This window comes from Callospermophilus lateralis, chromosome 18, assembly GCF_048772815.1.
Source record: "Callospermophilus lateralis isolate mCalLat2 chromosome 18, mCalLat2.hap1, whole genome shotgun sequence".
Taxonomy (NCBI): domain Eukaryota; kingdom Metazoa; phylum Chordata; class Mammalia; order Rodentia; family Sciuridae; genus Callospermophilus; species Callospermophilus lateralis.
The window spans coordinates 5,487,998-5,498,280 of record NC_135322.1 but is presented as its reverse complement, the minus strand read 5'-3'; the positions used below and the strand labels follow the sequence as shown (position 1 = coordinate 5,498,280).

At 44.2% G+C, this 10,283-nt stretch overlaps 1 long non-coding RNA gene across 1 annotated transcript; it reads right to left on the bottom strand.

Moving 5' to 3' along the window:
* Positions 1-3,196: 3,196 nt before the first annotated feature.
* Positions 3,197-10,052, bottom strand: LOC143638216 (uncharacterized). The gene is made up of 3 exons (XR_013154569.1): positions 9,876-10,052; positions 5,158-5,442; positions 3,197-3,620 (listed from the first exon to the last, which is right to left on the bottom strand). It is a non-coding gene; the product is annotated as an uncharacterized LOC143638216 (long non-coding RNA).
* Between the last annotated feature and the right edge of the window lie 231 nt (positions 10,053-10,283).

Here is a 10,283-nt window from a genome sequence, read left to right as displayed (position 1 = left end):
GCAGGGCCGCGTCTGACCTGGGGTCTGGCTGTGGGTGGGGAAGTGGGGGCGCCCCCGCCGGCCCTGGGTCACTGAGCAAGCAGAAGTGAAAGTGCATGGTGAGCAGCTGTTCTGGGGTCCGGGGGGCGGCGGGTGCAGGCAAGGAGGGGCTGGTCCCGCCAGACAAGACAGACACCTGGTAAATTAACTTTCCGATCAGAAAAAAAAAAAAAAAAAAGAAAGAAAGAAAAAAATATATATAATTTTTTGATATAAGAATTCATCTACTTATACGTTTTTTTTGGGGGGGAGGTGGGAGCAGGGGTTTACCTGAAATTCAGATTTGACTAGATGTCTTGCTTTTTTGGTTTTTTGAATCTTGCAACCCTGGACTGATCTCGGTCCCACCCCTCATTCTCCCTGGTGACCACTGCCCACCCGCCCCCACTAGGCTTCTGTCCACTTCCCCATCTCCTCTTCCTCTTCTGTTAGAAAGTTGTCACCGTGCTTGTAATCCCTGTTGGCACTTGAGCTCCAGGCCTAGACCTGGGCCCATGCTGGGAGTGTTGGGCAACCTAGGGGGCTCGGGTTGAGCCAGTGGAAAGACCACTCTGGGTGTTATCTGGTCCCCCTGTTTGGGCCACCCAGAGACCCGAGCTCATCCACCCAGCCGCCATGCACCTCATGCCAGACACTGTGCTGCATGTGGGGACACACGGGAAAACCCCACAAGGGTTTGGTAAACACAAATTATTCTTCTTCTCCTCCTGCCCCTCTTCCTCCTCCTCCTCCTTCTTCTTCTATACTGGAAATTGAACCCAGGAGTGCTCTACCAGTGACTTACATTCCCAGCCCTTTTTATTTATTTTTTCTGAAACAAGGTCTCACTAAGTTACTGAGGCTGGCCTCAAACTTGCCATCCTCCTACCTCAGCCTCCCCAGCAACTGAGATTACAGGTATGTACTGCAGTGTCCAGCTGTAGATGAAGATTCTTAAGAACAGAAAAGCACTGAGGGTTCTCAGAATGCAGGGAGTGCAGGGGCCAGCCTGCATGGAGGGACCCTGGAGAGGGTGTGGTCATTTCTTTCTGGTGGAGGGAAGTCAGGACGAGTCTCCTGGAGAAGGTGACCTTTGGTGTCCCTGCCTGTGCCTGTTTCTGTTCTGACGGCCACTGGATTAGTCTGCTCAAGCTGCTGCAACCTAGTATATTCCATCCTCCCTTGGATACAGGTTCCACATCCATGGATTCAACCGATCCCTGAAAGAAAGTACTAGAAACCTTTGTGTCTATCCTGAGTATGTACTGATTTCTTGTCCCTGTCATTATTCCCTAAACAATAGAGTAGGACACCTACAACATCATTCAGGTTGTGTTATGTTAGGGTGGCGCTGGATCCCACCTCCCTTGGATACCAAGGGTGGCTGTACCACAGGTGGAGGGCTGAGACGGTGGACATCTGTTTCCTCACGTCTGGGGTTGGCAGTCCGAGCCCAGGGTGTGGGCAGGGCTGGCCTCTTCTGCGGCCTCTCTCCTTGGCCTGTAGGTGGATTTTCTCCCTGGGTCCTCATGTGGTGCTGAGTGTCTGTGACCTCGTCTTGTTTTACAAAGACACCAGTCGTACTGGACAAGGCCCACCCTAGTGACCTCATTTTAACTGAATCACCTGCCTGAAGACCCTGTCTCCAAATAGAGTCACATTCTGAGGTTTTGGGGGCTAAGACCTCAATGTGTGAGTTTGGGGGTGTCATAGTTCAACTAGTTACAACCCCCTCCACCTTCACTCTGATCCCTGGGTCCCTCTGGATCTTCTCAGAGGCAAATCAGGCGTCTTCTCCTGGGACAGCCCTCATGTTGGGGGACATCACCTCCTCCTCTCGGCAATCAAAAGAATTCAAGGTATGAATGGAAAACCTGCTAGCCTAGTATTCCATATGGACTTAAATTCCAATAAAAATGTCTTTCCATAGCAAATGTAAGTGAACACGTTCGCTGTGAAACGACAGCGGAGGGCACCCGTCGCGGCATACCTGCGCTATAAGAAATAACACAAGACCTTTGGGCAAAAGGGAATCGACCTGTTAGAGACGTCTGGGTGTGCCCAGTGAATGAGGAGCAGCTATGTGGACAGACAAACATAAAAGTTTATTTTTATTCTCTAAATTACTATTTAAAACTTGATGGTTAAAAATAAAAATGATATATTATGGAATTCATAAAAATGTGGACTTGAATCATGGGCTTATCAAAACCACATCAAAGTATACAGTAGCAAAATTATATGTGGACTATAAAAACCCATATGTTATTTATTAAAAACCCATCTAAAAAAAACTAAAAACTCCCCCCTCCCCCCGTTTCTTTATTGTACTTCGGCAGTGCTGGGGATCGAACCAGGCCCTCACCCACACGAGGCTGGTGCTCTGCCTCTGAGCTACACCCCAGCCCTTCCCTCAGAACCATTAAGGGGATTCCTGTGGCCTGAAGTGTGGTTAGGAGAGGCTGTCTTCCGAGAGGACACAGGGCCAAGTCACAGGTGAGCGCTGTGCTGCACAGAACTGGGCAGGGGTGTCTCGGGATTCTCTGCACCCATCGGGGCTCCACAGCTCTGCTTCCCTGGGAACCCCGGCACCTGTGGGAAACCGTTGTGAGACAGAGACTGGGATGTGGAGGGTTTGCTCTGGGAGGAGACAGGTGGAGACAGGTGGAGACAGGTAGAGACAGGGGGAGACAGGTGGAGACAGGGGGAGACAGGGGGAGACAGGTGGAGACAGGTGGAGACAGGGGGAGACAGGGGGAGACAGGTGGAGACAGGGGGAGACAGGTGGAGACAGGGGGAGACAGGGGGAGACAGGGGGAGACAGGTGGAGACAGGTGGAGACAGGTGGAGACAGGGGGAACCATCAGGGATCCAGGGCTGAAACTCCAGGATAGCGTGAGGCGTGTTGCTCACCTGGTGTAGTGGATCCAGGTGAGGCTGTAGGTTAAAAGGAAGCCAGCCGCCTGGCGGGCCCCCTGAGCAGGGTGAGGATTAGAAGCCAGGAGCCTTGCTGCTCCCTGGAGATTTGGGGGCAGGAGGAGGAGGTATCTGGGGAAGGAAGATGGGAGGTCTACCACGCGGCCAGCGCAATGGTTTCATTAATGAGGTTCTTGGCATAAAAGTTAGCTAGCGAGATCGAAATAAACACACAGACTCAGTTACCTTTTTTCTATGACCAGGTCCGAGACGGCTCCCCTCTCTGGTTCCCTCCTCTAACCGCCCGGCAGGGCAGCAAGGATTACTCAGGGCTAGCAGGAGAGAGAGAGAGCGAGCACGCCAGGGAGTAGCCTTTTATTGGGGAGCAAGAAATTCAGGGGATAATTCCATCCAATGAAGGTTGAAGGGGGGCCGCACTCCAAGGTCAGGGTCAGTGATTGGGCCTCCGGGGTCAGTGGTCAGTTACACCCCCACACGGACAGGTTCTCTCATCAGGAGAGGGCCGGGAAAGCTCCAACACAGCCAGAGCGCCTCAGACCCTAACCGGGAGTCACCCAGTCACGTGTGAGAATGGCTTCCGACATATTCCCCCTTTCTTTTCGCAAAAATGAGGCGGCGGTTCACTCTCTGGAGTTTCTGCATTCTTGTTTTGAAGACTCGCCATCCTACAATTACAACGCAATAAAGAATTAGCAGCAAAGAGAATAATCCAATAATGTACCAGGCCGAGTGTTTGAGAATATTTCCAGGGTTGAATCCATTTAACTCCTTCAATATTTGGTTAGCCAAAGAAGAAGGATCTGAAAAATCAGCTCTATTATTTTGAATGTCTTGGATATGGTGATGAAGTTCCAGAATATCCAAGCTATTATTACTATTTTGCCAAATACCTAACAAATGGTTTTTAACCTTTTCCCAATCCCAGAGAGAAGCATTGTACTTGGCAGCTGTAACACACACATACTTATAATTAGCATGACATTTAAGCCTTTCTTTAAATTTTAAGGCTGAAAGTTCATTACCTATGTCAATAACAGTTGCCTCTAAGGCGTTTAATTTAGTTTCAATCTTTTCATCAATATTTACTTGATTACGCAGAGCCTTGGAAGTATTTTGAGCTAAATTATTAAGAAATTTTGCATGCTGAATATTTTGAGACAATGTCAGAGACACAGAGACAGTTGATGCAATAAAAGAGACTAGCGCCAAAACACCAACAATTATAACTCCAATAGCACGTTTAGGTCTTGCCAGCTGGGCATGAATTTGCTGTAAGACTTGTAAACCAGCATCAGCATACCATGGCTCTGAAATATTAGCAGGTAATAAAACAAAAGAGGGCTGATGAAGTATCAGCACTCCTTTTCCTCCATTATACCTAGTAATACAATTGGTTAGGTTACATTTATTACAAGTAACAATATATCTGTCATCTATCCATTTAACTTTTACATTTCCAATAATTAAAACATAAGGAGATTGGACACAAGCTCGTAAGCCATAGCAAGATCCCTCTTTACAGTTCTTGCCAATAAATCTTGGTAAGGGTCTGTCTGTAAAATGTAAGAATTCTGAGGCAGCAATTAAACGCCAAATATCCTTTTGAACACCACCTTTACTATAAGTCAAAATATTACTAACAAATCCTGCAGGTGTCATAGCAGAATTTCTTCGTAATTGTCTCTTATCAATATTTGGAGACCAGTCTAAAATATACCCACTATCTTTAGACACCTTATGTTGTACAGGAAAGGGATTTATACAATCCATCCATTTAGGAAAGGTGCCAATCTCAATTGTAGAACTATTTGGACAGTGGTGTATCTGTGGAGGTTTTGCAGAAATGACTGGCTTATTATGGGAAAGTCCCATCTTAATTACTGATCTAGTATTAGGTTTTAAATCTCCATAAATAGAATTATTTGTCAGTCTAGGTCTACCAATCGCTGTCTTTTCTTCGAATGATACTTTCAGACAGCCAGCATGTTTATCGTGGGACCAACACAAGGGTAATTGGGCACTATAGCCAGAATAATTAAATCTAGTCACATGATTGGGAGTAATATGAGTATCTGTAAATCCTCCCATCATGAATGAGTCATTAGTAAATACTGGAATAGATTCTCCAGTCCACACAGCTGGGTGTACCAGGGGTGGATCTGGGAAATACGTCCAGTAAGTGTCTACTTGATCCCCCTTTACCTGACAGCCCAGTAGGGCAATTACTGTTGCTACCATCATCATTGGGGTCCTGTTTTCTCCTAGGTCTCGAAGTATTGGGGAAGCCTGGGTTGTTAGCTTCTTCACGTCTTCCCATGAAATCAGCTTTTTGGCTGGGTCAGTCTGGTCTTTCTTCATCCTTTTCCGATATCTCCTCCTTCTGGATGGGGGCTCCTCTGGTTCGATCCTCAGTCGCTTCAATCTGGGTTCTATCTCTTCCATGTCTGATAGCACGTTCAGGCACCCAAATAGGACGAGAAGAATTTTCTGGGAAAATACAAGCATGCCCTCTGCCCCATATAATCACCGGGTCTGGGCCCTTCCACTGACCGGTCTGTAAATCTTTCCACAAAACTCTGCCTAAAGGGCCTGTTACTGAGGGAGACATTTGTCTCTCAGCAGCAGTGTGACCTTCTGCGTCACAGTTTAAAAAATTTAAAACAAACAAGGCATGATTAAGGCTATTTTGGGGAGTCATAAGCTTATCCCCCCTTTTTAATTTTTGTAATTGAAGTTTAATAGATAAATGAGCTCGTTCTACAATGGCTTGACCTTGGGGGTTATAAGGAATTCCTGTTTTATGATTAATTTTAAACTCTTGACAAAATTGTTGAAAAGAAGAGCTCACATAAGCTGGAGCATTATCTGTTTTAATCTGCATAGGGCATCCTAAAACAGAAAAAGCTGCTAGGCAATGAGAAATTACATTTTGAGAATTTTCCTTAGTACGTGCTGTGGCAAAAATAAATCTAGAATAAGTGTCCACTATGACATGCACATAACACTGCTTACCAAATTGAGGAATATGAGTTACGTCCATTTGCCAGATTTGATTTGGTTTTAATCCACGGGGATTTACCCCTGATGGCAGAGATGGAGTGTGAATAACACACTTAGGGCATTGGCTTACAATCTGACGAGCTTGTTCTCTAGTAATATTAAATTTTTTACGTAAGCTAGAAGCATTTTGATGATGCAAGGAATGGGAAGCTAGTGCACAGTCATATGAAGACATCTGTTGACAAAAAGCTACGAGTCTGTCAATTTTGTTATTACCTGAAGCTAAAGGTCCTGGAAGATTAGTATGAACTCGTATATGTCCTATGAAACATGGATATTTTCGCATTAGCACTGCCTTTTGTAAATTATGAAATAATTTAAATAACTCTTGTGATGAAGTATACCCAATAACTGAAGTTTCAATATTTTTAGTAACTCCGACTGCATATAAGCTGTCAGAATAAATGTTAATAGGCTCATTTGCAAAGTAAGTTAAGGCACAAATCAGAGCTTGAAGCTCTGCTCTTTGGGCAGAAGTATAAGAAGTTTGTATTACCTCTGTGTGAACACGACTATAAAATCCTGCTTTACCTGAACTTGATCCATCAGTGAACACTGATAAGGCTTCATCTATAGGATGGGCACGTACAATCTTTGGAAAAATAAGTGACGTTAATGATGCAAATTGTATAATCTTATCACGAGGATAGTGACTGTCTATCTGGCCAGGAAAATCAGCAAAAGCTATTTGCCATGGGCTAGAAGTTTGAAAAAGCCAATTAATCTGTTGAACAGAAAATGGAATAATTATGATATCAGGTTCAGATCCAATTAATTGTAAAATCCTAGTTCTACCCTTAATTACTAATTGAGCTATAGAATCATGAAAAGGAATTAATGTTTTTTGAGGGGAGTGGGATAAATAAATCCACTCAATAACTCCTAATTTTTGCCATATGGCTCCTGTTGGTGTATGTTCAGTTGGAAATATTAATAAATACACCATTTCCTTAGGATCAACTCTAGTAAGCTGTGCATTTTTAATTGCATTTTCAACTTTCCTTAAAGCTGTTTTAGCCTCTAAAGTTAGCTGACGTGGAGAGGTTGGAGAAGGATTTCCTTGTAATATCTGAAATAAAGGACTTAACTCAGAAGTAGTTAGTTTTAAGGATGGCCTCAGCCAATTAATATCTCCTAATAGCTTTTGAAAATCATTAAGGGTATGTAACTCCTTAATTCTTATCTGAAGATTTTGAGGACGGATTGTATGTCCTTGAATTATCTGACCTAGATATTGAAAAGGTGACACTTTTTGAATTTTTTGAGGAGCTATGCATAAACCCACTGCTGTAAGCGAAGTCTCTAACTGAGTAAAAATTTCTGAAAGTACCTCTGGATTAGCATGAGCCAATAATATATCATCCATAAAATGAATAATATATGCATCAGGAAAGCTACTTCTTATGGGATCTATCGCCTGGTCTACGTATTTTTGGTACAGAGTAGGACTATTACGCATTCCCTGTGGGAGTACTTTCCAGCAATATCTTTTAACAGGTTCCTTAAAATTAACTGTTGGGACAGTGAAAGCAAATCTCTCACAATCTCCAGGATGTAACCTTATAGAGAAAAAACAGTCTTTTAAATCTATTACCATCAAGCTATAATCTAAAGGAATGACTGTGGGAGAGGGAAGTCCTGGCTGTAAGGATCCCATAGGCTGAATTGCATGATTTATTGCCCTTAAATCCTGTAGCAATCTCCAATTTCCTGACTTTTTCTTAATAACAAAAATAGGTGTGTTCCAAGGACTAAGCGTTGGTTCTATATGACCAGCCTGAAGTTGTTCCTCAACTAACCTATGAATTATTTTAAGCTTTTCCCCTGAGATGGGCCACTGAGAAATCCATATAGGCTCCTCTGTGAGCCAAGTGATTTTTTTTTTTTTTTTGCTGTCTTAGGGATTGGGGAAGTACTCAGGGCCCCTAATAAAAATTTTGGCTTGGAGCATTTACTAATCTTTGTTGTGGAGACTGGTTTGTAAACAGATACTCTTCCTGAAGGGTCTCCCTATCATCTCCAGGAAAATATCTCTGACTAACTTCCTCAACTGATCTCATAGAGTTAGGAGTAACTAATAATAATCCCATTTTGGTTAAAATATCTCTTCCCCATAGATTAGCTGGTAAAGTCTCTAACACATAAGGCTTGAATACTCCACTGTTCCCATCGGAATCTTTCCAATGGAGATAGTTGGCACTTTGAGCGGGCTGTGAAATCTGCCCTATGCCCTCTAGGTTAGCTGGCGCTACGTGTAAAGGCCAGTTTCTTGGCCAAAATCTACTGGAAAGAATAGAGATATCAGCCCCTGTGTCAATTATTCCGAGGAATTTTTTATTATTAATTTTAAGTTCTAATAAAGGACGCTCTTGTCGTACTAACTGTGACCAGTATACTCTGTCCGGCGGCTTAGAAGCTGAACCTACCGGCAGGTGTCTCCCTGCATCACAGGGCAATAAAATTAATTGGGCAAATGTATCTCTTGGAGTGAGCCTTAGGGCATAATTGGATCTTACAGTAACCTTTAATTGTCCTTTAAAATCTGAATCTATCACACCAGGTACTACCTCAATGGCTCCCTTTAAATTATTACGTCCCAAAATTAAACCTATAGTATTATCAGGAAGCGGCCCGAAAATCCCAGTAGGGATTTGTTCTGGTCCTGATTCAGGACTCAATTCAATTGTCCTTGAAGGCCCTAAGAAAACTGTCTGCGATCTACGTTCTGGTAAAAATCCCTCCGGAAAAAATCGCGGGCTGTCCTGGTCGGCGCCAGTGACGTCACACTGTGCGACCTCTCCTCGAATTCCCCGTATTGTTGCTCGGCCCGGGGAGGGGCCGACCGGAAGTTTTTTGTCCTCCCGCTAGGAGGAAATGATGGCGAGAAGGCGGGCTGATCCGCGCCATCTGGATCCGCCATGTGGGATCGAGTCCTGTAATATCTATTATCGCCAGTAGATGGAGTCCTGAACTTGCGCATGCGACACTCCCGCGCAAAATGATTGTTTTTCCCACAAACGTAACATTTTCCGCGGGGTTTTCGCCCTAAATCCTGTGGCTTTAAGGTTTCTTTTAGGGCTGCGGCTAAAGCTACAGTCTGTAAATGTGTAGAGTCCACATCAGAACACAAGCGAATGAACTCAGAAACTGTGCCTTTCTTACGGTGCGGCCGGAGAATATCTTGACAGTACTTATTTGCGTTTTCAAATGCTAGTTGTCTGACTATGAATTCACTGGCTCCTGGATCTCCGATCGACCTGTTTGCAGCCTGGTACAATCGGGCTACAAAATCTGAATAATGTTCATTGGCACCTTGCCTGATTTTGGTAAGGACTAAATTGGATTGGTCCTTAGAGACTATTTGTCTCCAGGCACGCTTTGCACAATCAGTTATTTGATTGTATATTACAAAGTCATAATTTAACTGCCTTTCTAAGTCAGCAAATTCACCTGTCCCTAAAAACATTTCGACTGGTGTTTCTATATTACGTTTCCTATTCAGTTCTGCCTGTTCAGTACAAAAATCAGTCCAATAAGTTCTCCAGAGCAAGAAATCTCCCCCGCTCAGACAGGATCTGGCTACAGAAATCCAGTCGCTAGGAGGAAGGGGCTGGGAGCAAATATTATCTATCAGACTCTGTACGAAAGGCGAATTTGGACCGTACGTCTCACATGCACTTTTTAGTTCCTTAATGGTTTTAAAAGGAATTACAGCATGAACTCTAACTCTCTGATCTTGCTCATTAACTTGCTCAAAAACGGGAAAAAGTTGAAAGCCACTAGTATCCTCCCCCAATTCCTGAGCCTTCTTAATACCTCGCTGGAATGGGGTAAGAAAGGTCATCGTTAATCCAGCGTACCTGTTAAACTTTGTTCTTTTAGCGGGTATGGGCCGAATTTGAGTAGCCTGGGCAGGCGGTGTTAAACGAAGCCTGTCGAAATTTCGCTGTAAATCCCGAATTTCAACATCTGATTCTTCTCCCTCTGACTCTGAGACAAGGTCGGATTCTGCGCTATCGCCATTTTGAATTTGGGCTTCTAAGTCACGTGGCTGAGAGGAACTCTGAGCCCCTCTAGGAATCTCTTCCGGATTTTCCTCTCCAGGAAGATTGTCTACCTCCCTTGGAGGGCTCTCTAGGACCTCGGAGGTATCTCCTTTCTGATGTTGCTCTCCATAATCTCCCTGCCGAGTAACCTGATTTTGCAAGTTTAAATTTACATTTTTAACTTTGGGCCTGGCCCCTAGCGCCTTCGTTTTTAAGCGGCTT